Source organism: Pseudophryne corroboree, unplaced genomic scaffold (assembly GCF_028390025.1).
Source record: "Pseudophryne corroboree isolate aPseCor3 unplaced genomic scaffold, aPseCor3.hap2 scaffold_1855, whole genome shotgun sequence".
Lineage (NCBI taxonomy): Eukaryota > Metazoa > Chordata > Amphibia > Anura > Myobatrachidae > Pseudophryne > Pseudophryne corroboree.
The window spans coordinates 32,504-48,430 of record NW_026968493.1 but is presented as its reverse complement, the minus strand read 5'-3'; the positions used below and the strand labels follow the sequence as shown (position 1 = coordinate 48,430).

The window sequence follows — 15,927 nt, the reverse complement described above, 5'->3', positions numbered from 1 at the left end:
GAAATGAGGATGCATCTTGCTGCCTTTCCAATGAAGCAAGTTTAATTTAGTAATAGGTGAAAAACCATCCCTACAAAGGTGTTAATCAGAGACTTGGCTTTGTGGACACTTTTCAGAGAACAAATTTGTTAGTATAAAAATAAAGCCAGAAAATGAAGAGCTGTTTAATCACTCAATTGGATTTTTCTGCCAGCATATTTCTTTTTCTCTGCAACCCACTGCTAAATTGTGCTTCCTAGCTGTTTTTATAAAATCACTGAATCAAATCTAAACATCAGAGAAGGCCAGGTACCCTACACCATAACAGTGGGTTTGAAATTTTGACTTGTCTACTTAAAGATCACCAAAATCTGATAACAAGGTCAATTAAGTCCCTGGGTGGGATTGAACCACCAACCTTTTGGTTAATAGCCTTACACACTAACTGATTGCGCCACAGCGACATTTTGCAAAAGTATTTACTGACAAAGGCTAATAAGCATTCATCTAGAATGATTCCTAGAAACATTTTAAAAAGTCAATAATGTGGAGAGTTTTTGTAAGATGTTTCTTCCATCAACCAATGAAGAAACACATTGGTACTTTCCCATGATGAGTGAGTGCTTCAGGATCTCTTGCACTTACATGTGCAGCAGAGTACTGTAATGGAAGCATGCTGGGTCCATAACCCAGAGGTAGGCAGATTGAAACTATCCTCTGCTATATGCATTTTTTTTGTTAATTAAAGTAATCCAAAACTGGGATTGATATTTTTGCTCTTTTATTTTTACTTAAAGTACAATAACTTTTACCATTTTAATTTGTTTTAATAGTATTGTTTTCTTTCAAAAATCCTATTAATTTTCTTTACCCGATTATTAAAATGGTAATTGACAAAAACAAACTACATTGTCACCAGAAGAGCAATACAAAATGTACAAGTGATATATTAAAATCATCTTTCCAGCTTGAATTTCAATGATGCATTGGGGCAACGATTTTGTGAGAAACATCTTCACCCTTAAATAAAGATGTTCTTAATTCCTTACCTGTGTGCTAATTAGATATCACCTTGTTTTCACATTAAACAGACTTCCACATGAGAAAACAGCAAAGATGCAGTGGCGTTAATGTTTCCTGGTGTCAACCTGTATTATTTCCGTAGATATTGAAATGAGGATGCATCTTGCTGCCTTTCCAATGAAGCAAGTTTAATTTAGTAATAGGTGAAAAACCATCCCTACAAAGATGTTAATCAGATACTTGGCTTTGTGGACACTTTTCAGAGAACAAATTTGTTATCATAAAAATAAAGCCAGAAAATGAAGAGCTGTTTAATCACTCAATTGGATTTTTCTGCCAGCATTTTTCTTTTTCTCTGCAACCCACTGCTAAATTGTGCTTCCTAGCTGTTTTTTTTATAAAATCACTTAATCAAATCTAACTCTGATTACATCAGAGAAGGCCAGGTACCCTACACCATAAGAGGGGGTTTGCAATTTTGACTTGTCTACTTAAATATTACCAAAATCTGATCACAAGGTCAATTACGTCCCTGGATGGGATTGAACCACCAACCTTTTGATTAATAGCTGAACACACTAACCGATCGCGCCACAGAGACACTTTGCGAAAAGTACATACTGACAAAGACTAATAAGCATTCATCTAGAACGTTTCCTAGAAAAACTTTAAAAAGTCAATAATCTGGAGAGTTTTTGTAAGATGTTTCTTCCAGCAACCAATGAAGAAACACATTGTTACTTTCGCATGATGAGTGAGTGCTTCAGGATCTCTTGCACTTACATGTGCAGCAGAGTACTGCAATGGAAGCATGCTGGGCCCATAACCCAGAGGTAGGCAGATTGAAACTATCCTTTGCTATATGCATTTTTTTTTTGTTCATTAAAATAATCCAAAACAGGGATTGATATTTTAGCTTTTTTTTTTACTTAAAGTACAATAACTTTTACCATTTTAATTTGTTTTAATAGTATATTGACAGTATTGTTTTCTTTCAAAAATCCAATTAATTTTCTTTACCCGATTATTAAAATGGTAATTGACAAAAACAAACTACATTGTCACCAGAAGAGCAATACAAAATGTACAAGTGATATATTAAAATCATCTTTCCAGCTTGAATTTCAATGATGCATTGGGGCAACGATTTTGTGAGAAACATCTTCACCCTTAAATAAAGATTTTCTTAATTCCTTACCTGTGTGCTAATTAGATATCACCTTGTTTTCACATTAAACAGACTTCCACATGAGAAAGCAGCAAGGATGCAGTGGCGTTAATGTTTCCTGGTGTCAACCTGTATTATTTCAGTAGATATTGAAATGAGGATGCATCTTGCTGCCTTTCCAATGAAGCAAGTTTAATTTAGTAATAGGTGAAAAACCATCCCTACAAAGATGTTAATCAGATACTTGGCTTTGTGGACACTTTTCAGAGAACAAATTTGTTATCATAAAAATAAAGCCAGAAAATGAAGAGCTGTTTAATCACTCAATTGGATTTTTCTGCCAGCATTTTTCTTTTTCTCTGCAACCCACTGCTAAATTGTGCTTCCTAGCTGTTTTTTTTATAAAATCACTTAATCAAATCTAACTCTGATTACATCAGAGAAGGCCAGGTACCCTACACCATAAGAGGGGGTTTGCAATTTTGACTTGTCTACTTAAATATTACCAAAATCTGATCACAAGGTCAATTACGTCCCTGGATGGGATTGAACCACCAACCTTTTGATTAATAGCTGAACACACTAACCGATCGCGCCACAGAGACACTTTGCGAAAAGTACATACTGACAAAGACTAATAAGCATTCATCTAGAACGTTTCCTAGAAAAACTTTAAAAAGTCAATAATCTGGAGAGTTTTTGTAAGATGTTTCTTCCAGCAACCAATGAAGAAACACATTGTTACTTTCGCATGATGAGTGAGTGCTTCAGGATCTCTTGCACTTACATGTGCAGCAGAGTACTGCAATGGAAGCATGCTGGGCCCATAACCCAGAGGTAGGCAGATTGAAACTATCCTTTGCTATATGCATTTTTTTTTTGTTCATTAAAATAATCCAAAACAGGGATTGATATTTTAGCTTTTTTTTTTACTTAAAGTACAATAACTTTTACCATTTTAATTTGTTTTAATAGTATATTGACAGTATTGTTTTCTTTCAAAAATCCAATTAATTTTCTTTACCCGATTATTAAAATGGTAATTGACAAAAACAAACTACAGTGTCACCAGAAGAGCAATACAAAATGTACAAGTGATATATTAAAATCATCTTTCCAGCTTGAATTTCAATGATGCATTGGGGCAACGATTTTGTGAGAAACATCTTCACCCTTAAATAAAGATTTTCTTAATTCCTTACCTGTGTGCTAATTAGATATCACCTTGTTTTCACATTAAACAGACTTCCACATGAGAAAGCAGCAAGGATGCAGTGGCGTTAATGTTTCCGGGTGTCAACCTGTATTATTTCAGTAGATATTGAAATGAGGATGCATCTTGCTGCCTTTCCAATGAAGCAAGTTTAATTTAGTAATAGGTGAAAAACCATCCCTACAAATATGTTAATCAGATACTTGGCTTTGTGGACACTTTTCAGAGAACAAATTCGTTAGCATAAAAATAAAGCCAGAAAATGAAGAGCTGTTTAATCACTCAATTGGATTTTTCTGCCAGCATATTTCTTTTTCTCTGCAACCCACTGCTAAATTGTGCTTCCTAGCTGTTTTTTTTATAAAATCACTGATTCAAATCTAACTCTGATTACATCAGAGTAGGCCAGGTACCCTACACCATAAGAAGGGGGTTTGAAATTTTGACTTGTCTACTTAAAGATCACCAAAATCTGATAACAAGGTCAATTACATCCCTGGGTGGGATTGAACCACCAACCCTTTGATTAATAACCAAACACACTAACAGATTGCGCCACAGAGACACTTTACAAACGTACATACTGACAAAGGCTAATAAGCATTCATCTAGAACGTTTCCTAGAAAAACTTTAAAAAGTCAATAATCTGGAGAGTTTTTGTAAGATGTTTCTTCCATCAACCAACGAAGAAACACATTGGTACTTTCCCATGATGAGTGAGTGCTTCAGGATCTCTTGCACTTACATGTGCAGCAGAGTACTGCAATGGAAAAATGCTGGGCCCATAACCCAGAGGTAGGCAGATTGAAACTATCCTCTGCTATATGCATTTTTTTTTGTTAATTAAAGTAATCCAAAACTGGGATTGATATTTTTGCTCTTTTATTTTTACTTAAAGTACAATAACTTTTACCATTTTAATTTGTTTTAATAGTATATTGACAGTATTGTTTTCTTTCAAAAATCCAATTAATTTTCTTTACCCGATTATTAAAATGGTAATTGACAAAAACAAACTACATTGTCACCAGAAGAGCAATACAAAATGTACAAGTGATATATTAAAATCATCTTTCCAGCTTGAATTTCAATGATGCATTGGGGCAACGATTTTGTGAGAAACACCTTCACCCTTAAATAAAGATTTTCTTAATTCCTTACCTGTGTGCTAATTAGATATCACCTTGTTTTCACATTAAACAGACTTCCACATGCGAAAGCAGCAAGGATGCAGTGGCGTTAATGTTTCCTGGTGTCAACCTGTATTATTTCAGTAGACATTGAAATGAGGATGCATCTTGCTGCCTTTCCAATGAAGCAAGTTTAATTTAGTAATAGGTGAAAAACCATCCCTACAAAGGTGTTAATCAGAGACTTGGCTTTGTGGACACTTTTCAGAGAACAAATTTGTTAGCATAAAAATAAAGCCAGAAAATGAAGAGCTGTTTAATCACTCAATTGGATTTTTTTGCCAGCATATTTCTTTTTCTCTGCAACCCACTGCTAAATTGTGCTTCCTAGCTGTTTTTATAAAATCACTGAATCAAATCTAACTCTGATTACATCAGAGAAGGCCAGGTACCCTACACCATAACAGGGGGTTTGAAATTTTGACTTGTCTACTTAAAGATCACCAAAATCTGATAACAAGGTCAATTACGTCCCTTAGTGGGATTGAACCACCAACCTTTTGATTAATAACCATACACACTGAGGCAGCACAAGGGAACTCTCGAAAGAAGAACAAGGCTAGAGGAAGAACTGAAACAAAGAAATCTGACTTTTACTAGAGCTGACCAGAGGAAAGCACAAACACAGTCCCCCACTACCACAAATAATGCAGTTGAGTTTCCCACATTTGGGGAAATCACATGGGTCAGCATACCCAGAATGCAATGAATGAACCTCACCCTGGGAGAACAATCTTCAAGACCATGGTCTCTCCTATGCAAAATAAGTATGATTTGGGATAGGGCTGGGGAGGGCCGCTGCTCAGGCACATCTCTGTCAAGTAAAGGAGATTCAACTGAGGCAGCACAAGGGAACTCTCATCTGGGGACAACAACTGCAGGGAGAACACATATTTTCAGATGAACATGGGAGGGCAGAAGGCTGCCTAATACTGAAGCACCCCCAAACAACAAACCAAATGCAACAACTAGTGCAAGCATTCCTGGGGGAAGGCCTGCAGCAGATGGATTTGCATATGGTGATGCCATCCAAGCAGTGGGTCAAAGTTGGCTTCAACCCTCGTCTGCATATGAAAAGAGAAAAGGGGCGTGCAGGGCATGGCGGCCTTTTGCGGCGCTTGGATGACCCCTAGTTCGCATTACACACCTCCACCCTCCTTCGGTGTGGGGCTCATGTTGGCTATGCCCCAGCCCCTGAAGCATTCAAGCTGATTTCTTGCAGCAGCTGGGCACTGTAACTGCTCCAGAGCTGCTCTGTAAGGCAAGTAAAAGGGTGTGGGCCCTGCAGCACTACCTGTAGTTTGCATTGTGCGTTGGAAGGCACGAAGTAAGCAGACGGGAGAAGTCAGGATAGTGCGCAAGGGCATAGAAGGGAGCGGCTCAAGAAAAGAGAAGTGGAAACAGACAGCAAACTAGGCTGGAGAGAGACCTGAGACAAAGAGATCTGAATTATACGAGAGCCGACCAAGGGAAACACAAATTATGCAGTCAAGTTTCCCACATTTGGGGAAATCACAGGGGCAGCACAACTAGAGTGCAATGGGTGAGCCTTGCCCTGGGAGAAGCACCTTCATGATCATAGTATCTCACCTGGCAGGTAAGTAGGAGTTGGGCTAGAGCTGGGGAGGGTCGCTGCTCGGGCACCCCCCTGTCAAGTGAAAGAGATCCAACTGAGGCAGCACAAGGGAACTCTCGAAAGAAGAACAAGGCTAGAGGAAGATCTGAGATAAAGAAATCTGATTTTTACCAGAGCTGACCAGAGGAAAGCACAAACACAGTCCCCCACTACCACAAATAATGCAGTCGAGTTTCCCACATTTGGGGAAATCACAGGGGTCAGCATACCCAGAATGCAATGAATGAACCTCACCCTGGGAGAACAATCTTCATGACCATGGTATCGCCTATGCAAAATAAGTATGATTTGGGATAGGGCTGGGGAGGGCCGCTGCTCAGGCACATCTCTGTCAAGTAAAGGAGATTCAACTGAGGCAGCACAAGGGAACTCTCATCTGAGGACAACAACTGCAGGGAGAACACATATTTTCAGATGAACATGGGAGGGCAGAAGGCTGCCTAATACTGAAGCACCCCCAAACAACAAACCAAATGCAACAACTAGTGCAAGCATTCCTGGGGGAAGGCCTGCAGCAGATGGATTTGCATATGGTGATGTCATCCAAACAGTGGGTCAAAGTTGGCTTCAACCCTCGTCTGCATATGAAAAGAGACAAGGGGCGTGCAGGGCATGGCGGCCTTTTGCGGCGCTTGGATGACCCCTAGTTCGCATTACACACCTCCACCCTCCTTCGGTGTGGGGCTCATGTTGGCTATTCCCCAGCCCCTGAAGCATTCAAGCTGATTTCTTGCAGCAGCTGGGCACTGTAACTGCTCCAGAGACGCTCTGTAAGGCAAGTAAAAGGGTGTGGGTCCTGCAGCACTACCTGTAGTTTGCATTGTGCGTTGGAAGGCACGAAGTAAGCAGACGGGAGAAGTCAGGATAGTGCGCAAGGGCATAGAAGGGAGCGGCTCAAGAAAAGAGAAGTAGAAACAGACAGCAAACTAGGCTGGAGAGAGACCTGAGACAAAGAGATCTGAATTATACGAGAGCCGACCAGGGGAAACACAAATTATGCAGTCAAGTTTCCCACATTTGGGGAAATCGCAGAAGCAGCACACCCAGAGTGCAATGGGTGAGCCTTGCCCTGGGAGAAGCACCTTCATGATCATAGTATCTCACCTGGCAGGTAAGTAGGAGTTGGGCTAGAGCTGGGGAGGGTCGCTGCTCGAGCATCCCCCTGTCAAGTAAAGGAGATTCAACTGAGGCAGCACAAGGGAACTCTCATCTGGGGACAACAACTGCAGGGAGAACACATATTTTCAGATAAAAATCTTGGTCATGCTCTGGTTTCTCTTCAGAACGAACAAATCTTTCGCCTTTTACTAAAGATTTCCGTGGAGAGGAGCAAAACCGAGTTTTATCTCAATTTTTGCATGCCCCATCTTTTTGGGGTTTCTTTTATCGGTTTAAAGATAGAATGAGTGTGCTTTAATGTAAGCTCATTTGCATAGAAATGACAGTAAATGTTTGTTTCTTTTCAAACAGAACTTTCTTGACCATGCTACTTGCTTGAAAGATCTGGGAGCACATGGAATACAGTACAAACCATGCTTATAGCAAGGAGAAGACAGGTGAGAAATCTGCTTTCTTTCAAATTGGGCGCTCACTTTGATCTGAATAAGGACTGCTGGCACGGCACTCAGGCGACAGGTGGAATCTTGGTCATGCTCTGGTTTCTCTTCAGAACGAACAAATCTTTCGCCTTTTACTAAAGATTTCCGTGGAGAGGAGCAAAACTGAGTTTTATCTCAATTTTTGCATGCCCCATATTATTGGGGTTTCTTTTATCGGATTAAAGACAGAACGAGTGTGCTTTCTTGTTAGCTTTAATGTAAGTTTGTTTGCATAACAATGACAATAAATGTCTGTTTCTTTTCAAGCAGAACTTTCTTGACCATACTAATTGCTTGAAAGATCTGGGAGCACATGGAAAAGAGTACAAACCATGCTTATAGCAAGGGGAAGCCTGGTGAGAAATCTGCTTTCTTTCTTTCAAATTGGGTGCTCACTTTGAGCTGAATGAGGACTGCTGGCACGGCACTCAGGCGACAGGTGGAATCTTGGTCATGCTCTGGTTTCTCTTCAGAACGAACAAATCTTTCGCCTTTTACTAAAGATTTCCATGGAGAGGAGCAAAACTGAGTTTTATCTCAATTTTTGCATGCCCCGTCTTATTGGGGTTTCTTTTATCAGTTTAAAGATAGAACGAGTGTGCTTTAATGTAAGCTCATTTGCGTAGAAATGACAGTAAATGTTTGTTTCTTTTCAAACAGAACTTTCTTGACTATACTAATTGCTTGAAAGATCTGGGAGCACATGGAAAAGAGTACAAACCATGTTTATAGCAAGGGGAAGCCTGGTGAGAAATCTGCTTTCTTTCTTTCAAATTGGGTGCTCACTTTGAGCTGAATGAGGACTGCTGGCATGGCACTCAGGCGACAGGTAGAATCTTGGTCATGCTGTGGTTTCTCTTCAGAACGAACAAATCTTTCGCCTTTTACTAAAGATTTCCGTGGAGAGGAGCAAAACTGAGTTTTATCTCAATTTTTGCATGCCCCATCTTATTGGGGTTTTATTTTATTGGTTTAAAGATAGAACGAGTGTGCTTTAATGTAAGCTCATTTGCATAGAAATGACAGTAAATGTTTGTTTCTTTTCAAACAGAACTTTCTTGACCACACTAATTGTTTGAAAGATCTGGGAGCACATGGAAAAGAGTACAAACCATGTTTATAGCAAGGGGAAGCCTGGTGAGAAATCTGCTTTCTTTCATTCAAATTGGGTGCTCACTTTGAGCTGAATGAGAACTGCTGGCATGGCACTCAGGCGACAGGTGGAATCTTGGTCATGCTCTGGTTTCTCTTCAGAACTAACAAATATTTCGCCTTTTATTAAAGATTTCCGTGGAGAGGAGCAAAACTGAGTTTTATCTCAATTTTTGCATGCCCCATATTATTGGGGTTTCTTTTATCAGTTTAAAGACAGAACGAGTGTGCTTTCTTGTTAGCTTTAATGTAAGTTTATTTGCATAACAATGACAGTAAATGTTTGTTTCTTTTCAAACAGAACTTTCTTGACCATGCTACTTGCTTGAAAGATCTGGGAGCACATGGAAAACAGTACAAACCATGCAGTATCACAAGAGCCTTTATTTGATCTTTCATGAAGATAGAGCAGAATTGAGGACACGTCAACAATTTCTGCCGAAGGTGGTTCATCTTTCCACATGGTGCCTTTGGCCACTGACACCTTCGTTGAGTCAAAGTCTCTGGCTGTGGTCAGAACTTTGAAAATTTATGTCACCAGAACGGTTCAGATTAGGAAAACAGAGGCTCTGTTTGTCCTGTATGCTCCCAACATGATTGGGTGTCCTGCTTCCATGCAGACCATTATGCGCTGGATCTGTGGTAAGATTCAGCATGCTCATTCCACGGCAGGATTGCCGTTACTGAATTAGGTGAAGACCCATTCTACTAGAAAGGTGGGTTCATCCTGGGCAGCTGGTCGGGGAGTCTCGGCATTGCAACTTTGCCGAGCAGCTATTTAGTAAACACTTTTGCTAAGTTTTACAAGTTTGATACCTTGGCTGATGATAACCTCAAGTTGGGTCATTCGGTGCTGCAGAGTCGTACGCACTCTCCCACCCGTTCAAGAGCTTTGGTATAACCCCATGGTTCTTAATGTGACCCCAGCATCCTCTAGGTCGTATGAGAAAATAGGATTTTAATACCTACCGGTAAATCCTTTTCTCTTAGTACGTAGAGGATGCTGGGCACCCGTCCCAGTCCATACTGTGTCTGCAGTTATTACTTGTGGTTATACACATGTTGTGTTACGGTTCTGGTCAGCTTTTTGCTGCAATTGTTCATGCCGTTGGCTTGTGTTCTGTTGAATGCCACGTTCTGCGGCATGCTTAAGGTGTGAGCTGGTAAGATGCTCACCTTAGTTTAACAATAAATCCTTTCCTCGAAATGTCCGTCTCCCTGGGCACAGTTCCTATAACTGGAGTCTGGAGGAGGGGCATAGAGGGAGGAGCCAGTTCACACCCTTTGAAAGTCTTAAAGTGCCCATGTCTCTTGCGGATCCCGTCTATACCCCATGGTTCTTAATGTGACCCCAGCATCCTCTACGGACTAAGAGAAAAGGATGCCCTTGTGTACTATCCTGACTTCTCCTCCCGTCTGCTTACTTTGTGCCTTCCAACGCACAATGCGAACTACAGGTGGTGCTGCAGGGCCCACACCCTTTTACTTGCCTTACAGAGCAGCTCTGGAGCTGTTACAGTGCCCAGCTGCTGCAAGAAATCAGCATGAATGCTTCAGGGGATGGGGCATGGCCAACATGAGCCCCACACCAAAGGAGGGTGGGGGTGTTTAATGCGAACTAGGGGTCATCCAAGCACTGCAAAAGGCCGCCATGCCCTGCATGCCCCTTTTCTCTTTTTATATGCAGATGAGGGTTCCAGCCAACTTTGGCCCACTGCTTGGATGACATCACCGTATGCAAATCCGTCTGCTGCAGACCTTCCCCCAGGAATGCTTGTACTAGTTGTTGGATATGGTTTGATATTTGATGGTGCTTCAGTATTAGGCAGCCTTCCGCCCTCCCATGTTCATCTGAAAAGATGTGGTCTCCCTGCAGTTGTTGTCCCCAGACGAGAGTTCCCTTGTGCTTCCTCAGTTGAATCTCCTTAACTTGACGGGGGAGGGGCTGCCCGAGCTGCCACCCTCCCCAGCCCTATCCCAACTCATACTTATTTTACATATTAGATCTCTTGATCATGAAGATTGTTCTCACAGGGTGAGGTTCATCCATTATATTTTAAAATAGGAAGGTACAAATTACATATTTGAATTGCATCTATGTGCTGGATTCAAATGTCCCCCCCCCCCTTCCTTTCTCAATTGTGCCCGTCAGCAGCTATTCTAAGGTTGCTGCCAATGGGTGTGACACATTAATTTCTTCTGTGGGGTACACTGGACTCCACAAGGATTCACATTGGGGTGTAGAGTAGGATCTTGATCTGAGGCACCAACCGGCTCAAAGCTTTTGACTGTTCCCAAGAAGCTCAGTGCATTCTCCTCTATAACCCCGCTTCCATGAACAGGGAGCTCAGTTTGTAGTTGGTGCCTTCAGTAGCAGGCCAATTAACAGGGGCCTGCCTCAGGCAGCCTATTCTTAGCTATTAATTTTGACAAGAAAAGAAGAACTTGTTTTATGAGAATCTACAAGGGCTGCAGCAGGCTAGGTCTAATAGACATCTTTACTGCAGCTTCATCACTCCCAGCGGCGCTGTATACTCCCGTGCCCTGGTTGCTGGGTCACTGCAGCGGAGGCTCCGGTTTCATCCTAAGGTCAGTCACACACACACCACCCTTCCGGATCACGAGGCCGCTGATGAAGGGGAGCGAGGCCGTAGGGGGTGGGCCGTGTGCGCACTGCGGTGGACACTGATTACTGGGCAGCCGCTCCACTAGCCACCAGGTACAGTTAAGGAGCACAGGTCTGGGGGTTTTTCTCCTATATTAACCCAATTTTGTACTGCCCGCAGCGCATTGTGATAGGTAATAGGGCCTGATTCAGGTTGGATTGCAATCGCAATAAGCGATCCAACTGCAAAAATTGCTAAGAGCATACGCATGTGCCTGCATTTTCTGCGGCACCCCGCAGAGAATGTGATCGCCTCTGCCTGTCAATCGGGGCGGGGAAGGGGGGGAGAGGTGGGTCAGCAACACTCCATTTCCAAGTCAGGGATGGAGCGGTGCGGGGGCAAGGCTTCAAAATGGGGTCTGCAACGGAGGAGACACAGGGGGCGTGGTCACAGCGGCTGTATGACATCACATTCAGCCGCTGTGATCACAAAAATGGTGGCGGCTTCCTGCGCGCACATACAGTCTGCACCAGCAGGAGCCTACACCATTTTTTATGATCACGCTGAACTGCAGTGCGACTGCAATTACAGCATGGTCAAGAAGGGAGGCGTCATGCTGGGTGGCCATGCCCTGTCACTGTGCAGGAGCCAGCACCGCTCACACACTAGTCCCCGGGTGCAGCCCCCAACCCCCGGGACACCCGGAGCAACAAAATGTAGATTCAGGCCACCAGGCCACGCCCCTACCTATGAAACCATGCCTCCTTTTTACCATTGCGCTGCTTATCTGCGCGCACTGCATTACAATCTCCCTCGCCACCTCTCTGGGTGTCACCAGTGATAGTGACACCTCTGCCATGCTTGTAGCAGCTGGTCCTAAGATCTACGCCTCAAACCCTGAGTGTTTGCCCTTGTGACTTGTTGATCATCATAGCGAAGCAGATGCTTACAGAAAACTGCAGGGGCTTAGATTGAAAATAAAAAAATTGATGGGTATAAGGTAGAGAGGAGCGGGTTCGGTTCTCCGAGAACCGAATTCCCCACGAACTCCACGTTGTTTACACTGGTCCGAGGCAGGCTCGGTTGTTCCCGCCTGACTCGGAAAACCTGAACAAGGGAAAATGTCATCATCCCGCTGTCGGATTCTCGCGAGATTCGGATTCCATATAAAGAGCTGCGCGTTGCTGCCATTTTTACTCGTGCATTGAAGAGAGAGCGGAGAGGACGTGGCTATGTTCTCTCAGTGGAAATCTCAATATCAGTGCTCAGTATCAGTGGTTACTTATTGCTGCTCAGTAATACTAGTAGTGTGTCTCTCCTGCTCAGTGTCAGTTCTCAGTAGTATCCTCATCAGTGCTCAGTATCACTGCTCATTGTCTTGTGCTGCATTGTGGTGCTCAGCATACTACAGTACATTACTAATAGTCCAGTGCTGCATCTTGCTGCTCAGTGTCAGTTCTAGTATCCTCATCAGTGCTCACTATCACTGCTCATTGCATTGTGGTGTTCTGTATACTACAATAACATAGTAATATAGTAACATAGTTTTTGAGGTTGAATAGAGGCAAATTGCCCATCGTGTTCAACCTGTTTTAAGTTGTGATGATTCTACATACTTGCTGAATAATGTTTTATGACTAGTTAGCTACTATAACTCATGTTACCCCCGGATTAACCATGTTGATATTTTAAGTATTATAACCTTGGATAGCTTTTTCATTCAGAAATGTATCCATTCCTTTTTTAAATCCAATTACAGAGTCCGCCATTACCACCTTCCCTGGCAGGGAATTCCACATCCTGATTGCCCTAACAGTGAAGAAACCTTTCCTCCATTGCGTTCTGAACTTTCCTCCAGTCGCAGCGAGTGACCACGTGTTCGTTTAATAAATAATTCCTCTGATAACTCTTTGTTATGTATCTTTACATATTTGAAGATATTAATAATATCTCCTCTTAGGCACCTCTTTTCTAGTGTATAAATATTCAGCCTAGTAAGTCTTTCCTTATAGTCCAGTACTTTTAGGCCTTTAATCAATTTAGTCTTCAGGATCTCTTACACTTCCATGAGCAGCAGAGTAGTGCAATGGAAGCATGCTGGGCCCATAACCCAGAGGTTGATTGATCGAAACTATCCTCTGCTATGTGCATTTTTTTTTGTTAATTAAAGTAATCAAAAACTGGGATTGATATTTTTGCTCTTTTATTTTTACTTAAAGTACAATAACTTTTACCATTTTAATTTGTTTTAATAGTATATTGACAGTATTGTTTTCTTTCAAAAATCCAATTAATTTTCTTTACCCGATTATTAAAATGGTAATTGACAAAACAAACTACATTGTCACCAGAAGAGCAATGCAAAATGTACAAGTGATATATTAAAATCATCTTTCCAGCTTGAATTTCAATGATGCATTGGGGCAACGATTTTGTGAGAAACATCTTCACCCTTAAATAAAGATTTTCTTAATTCCTTACCTGTGTGCTAATTAGATATCACCTTGTTTTCACATTAAACAGACTTCCACATGCGAAAGCAGCAAGGATGCAGTGGCGTTAATGTTTCCTGGTGTCAACCTGTATTATTTCAGTAGACATTGAAATGAGGATGCATCTTGCTGCCTTTCCAATGAAGCAAGTTTAATTTAGTAATAGGTGAAAAACCATCCCTACAAAGGTGTTAATCAGAGACTTGGCTTTGTGGACACTTTTCAGAGAACAAATTTGTTAGTATAAAAATAAAGCCAGAAAATGAAGAGCTGTTTAATCACTCAATTGGATTTTTCTGCCAGCATATTTCTTTTTCTCTGCAACCCACTGCTAAATTGTGCTTCCTAGCTGTTTTTATAAAATCACTGAATCAAATCTAAACATCAGAGAAGGCCAGGTACCCTACACCATAACAGTGGGTTTGAAATTTTGACTTGTCTACTTAAAGATCACCAAAATCTGATAACAAGGTCAATTAAGTCCCTGGGTGGGATTGAACCACCAACCTTTTGGTCAATAGCCTTACACACTAACTGATTGCGCCACAGAGACACCTTGCAAAAGTCAATACTGACAAAGGCTAATAATCATTCATCTAGAACGTTTCCTAGAAAAACTTTAAAAAGTCAATAATCAAGATACACATTGGTACTTTCCCATGATGAGTGAGTGCTTCAGGATTTCTTGCACTTACATGGGCTATTAACCAAAAGGTTGGAGGTTCAATCCCACCCAGGGATGTAATTGACCTTGTCATCAGATTTTGGTGATCTTTAAGTAGACAAGTCAAAATTTCAAACCCCCTCTTATGGTGTAGGGTACCTGGCCTTCTCTGACGTAATCAGAGTTAGATTTAATTAAGTGATTTTATAAAAAACAGCTAGGAAGCACAATATCTCTCTTTTGCAAAGAGCTAGGCATTGGAAAATTCAGGGCTATAACGTGTAGATGAAGCACTAACAGGAGGCTTTAAAATTTTCATTTTAGTGTCTTTCGTTTGGGAGAAAAATGCAAAGGTACAATACAGTTTTTCCTTGCCGATATCTCTCTTTTGCAAAGAGATAGGCATTGGAAAATTCAGGGCTATAACGTGTAGATGAAGCACTAACAGGAGGCTTTAAAATTTTCATTCTAGTGTCTTTCGTTTGGGAGAAAAATGCAAAGGTACAATACAGCTTTTCCTTGCCAATATCTCTCTTTTGCAAAGAGCTAGGCATTGGAAAATTCAGGGCAATAACGTGTAGATGAAGCACTAACAGGAGGCTTTAAAATTTTCATTCTAGTGTCTTTCGTTTGGGAGAAAAATGCAAAAGTACAATGCAGCTTTTCCTTGCCGATATCTCTCTTTTGCAAAGAGATAGGCATTGGAAAATGCAGGGCTATAACGTGTAGATGAAGCACTAACAGGAGGCTTTAAAATTTTCATTCTAGTGTCTTTCGTTTGGGAGAAAAATGCAAAGGTACAATACAGCATTTCCTTGCCGATATCTCTCTTTTGCAAAGAGATAGGCATTGGAAAATTCAGGGCTATAACGTGTAGATGAAGCACTAACAGGAGGCTTTAAAATTTTCATTCTAGTGTCTTTCGTTTGGGAGAAAAATGCAAAGGTACAATACAGCTTTTCCTTGCCGATATCTCTCTTTTGCAAAGAGCTAGGCATTGGAAAATTCAGGGCTATACCGTGTAGATGAAGCACTAACAGGAGGCTTTTAAATTTTCATTCTAGTGTCTTTCGTTTGGGAGAAAAATGCAAAGGTACAATACAGCTTTTCCTTGCCAATATCTCTCTTTTGCAAAGAGCTAGGCATTGGAAAATTCAGGGCTATAACGTGTAGATGAAGCACTAACAGGAGGCTTTAACATTTTC

At 41.4% G+C, this 15,927-nt stretch overlaps 9 non-coding genes across 9 annotated transcripts; 5 read left to right on the top strand and 4 right to left on the bottom strand.

Annotated features, from left to right (window-relative positions):
- Positions 1 to 5,181: 5,181 nt before the first annotated feature.
- Positions 5,182 to 5,345, bottom strand: LOC135003313 (U1 spliceosomal RNA). Its single transcript, XR_010204339.1, has one exon. It is a non-coding gene; the product is annotated as a U1 spliceosomal RNA (small nuclear RNA).
- Positions 5,346 to 6,016: 671 nt separating this feature from the next.
- LOC135003339 (U1 spliceosomal RNA) lies at positions 6,017 to 6,179 on the bottom strand. The gene has a single exon (XR_010204363.1). It is a non-coding gene; the product is annotated as a U1 spliceosomal RNA (small nuclear RNA).
- Positions 6,180 to 6,331: 152 nt separating this feature from the next.
- On the bottom strand, positions 6,332 to 6,495 carry LOC135003312 (U1 spliceosomal RNA). The gene has a single exon (XR_010204338.1). It is a non-coding gene; the product is annotated as a U1 spliceosomal RNA (small nuclear RNA).
- Positions 6,496 to 7,166: 671 nt separating this feature from the next.
- LOC135003328 (U1 spliceosomal RNA) lies at positions 7,167 to 7,329 on the bottom strand. The gene has a single exon (XR_010204353.1). It is a non-coding gene; the product is annotated as a U1 spliceosomal RNA (small nuclear RNA).
- Positions 7,330 to 7,473: 144 nt separating this feature from the next.
- LOC135003343 (U5 spliceosomal RNA) lies at positions 7,474 to 7,589 on the top strand. The gene has a single exon (XR_010204367.1). It is a non-coding gene; the product is annotated as a U5 spliceosomal RNA (small nuclear RNA).
- Positions 7,590 to 7,859: 270 nt separating this feature from the next.
- On the top strand, positions 7,860 to 7,975 carry LOC135003342 (U5 spliceosomal RNA). Its single transcript, XR_010204366.1, has one exon. It is a non-coding gene; the product is annotated as a U5 spliceosomal RNA (small nuclear RNA).
- A 286-nt stretch (positions 7,976 to 8,261) lies between these two features.
- Positions 8,262 to 8,377, top strand: LOC135003345 (U5 spliceosomal RNA). Its single transcript, XR_010204369.1, has one exon. It is a non-coding gene; the product is annotated as a U5 spliceosomal RNA (small nuclear RNA).
- Positions 8,378 to 8,651: 274 nt separating this feature from the next.
- Positions 8,652 to 8,767, top strand: LOC135003344 (U5 spliceosomal RNA). The gene has a single exon (XR_010204368.1). It is a non-coding gene; the product is annotated as a U5 spliceosomal RNA (small nuclear RNA).
- A 275-nt stretch (positions 8,768 to 9,042) lies between these two features.
- On the top strand, positions 9,043 to 9,158 carry LOC135003346 (U5 spliceosomal RNA). Its single transcript, XR_010204370.1, has one exon. It is a non-coding gene; the product is annotated as a U5 spliceosomal RNA (small nuclear RNA).
- The last annotated feature ends 6,769 nt before the right edge of the window (positions 9,159 to 15,927 follow it).